The following is a 714-nucleotide window of genomic DNA, read 5'->3' as shown; positions in this document are numbered from 1 at the left end:
CCGCCCCTTAATGACACCCCAATATACCCTATGCCCCCCACGTCCCACCATACACTTGTATGTATGGTGTGCATGTGTGTGTAAGACCTTTTTTAAATTATGCAATCATCTCTATATACACTACACAAACAAATCACAACAAAAATATTTTTTGTAATAAAATCTGTCATAGTGTTTGATTTTAGCGTATGAGTTGTTTTTTTACTTCGAAGATGGTAACCCCCCTCCCAAAAACAGTATTTGGTGGGAGGGACTTCTGGTGGCAAAGGTCAGGGGATAAGGGGTGGAATTTCCAGTCCCAATATGGCAACTGGGGGGGGGGGCTACCCATCAAGCCCTTGACTGCAGCCCTCCAGCTGAAATAATTACCTGCCCCTGCCCTAACCCCTGACCTTTGCCAGCAGAAATCCCTCCCCTTAGCACCCCTTCCAAGAAGTGCTTCTGGGGGACATCTTAAAACTGGAAAAAAAACAAATCATATACTAAAAATATCAAACTTTATAAACTATTTTATTTTTAAAAATATCTTTGTCCCGCTGCACAACGCAAACTCGCTTACATTTTGAGGCAATTGCATCACAGCTCAAAATCCAGTCTTAATCTTGTATATTGTGGGGACAGGGGTAAGGGGGTGTACAGCTGGAAAGTGGGTCTGTGCTTGGTGGGGGCAGGTGTGGTGGCAGTACTGTAACTGTAGCTGCTGGGGTCAGTGTA

Source organism: Gavialis gangeticus, unplaced genomic scaffold, assembly GCF_001723915.1.
Source record: "Gavialis gangeticus isolate Ggan-Ray unplaced genomic scaffold, GavGan_comp1, whole genome shotgun sequence".
NCBI lineage: Eukaryota > Metazoa > Chordata > Crocodylia > Gavialidae > Gavialis > Gavialis gangeticus.
This window is presented reverse-complemented; position numbering follows the sequence as displayed.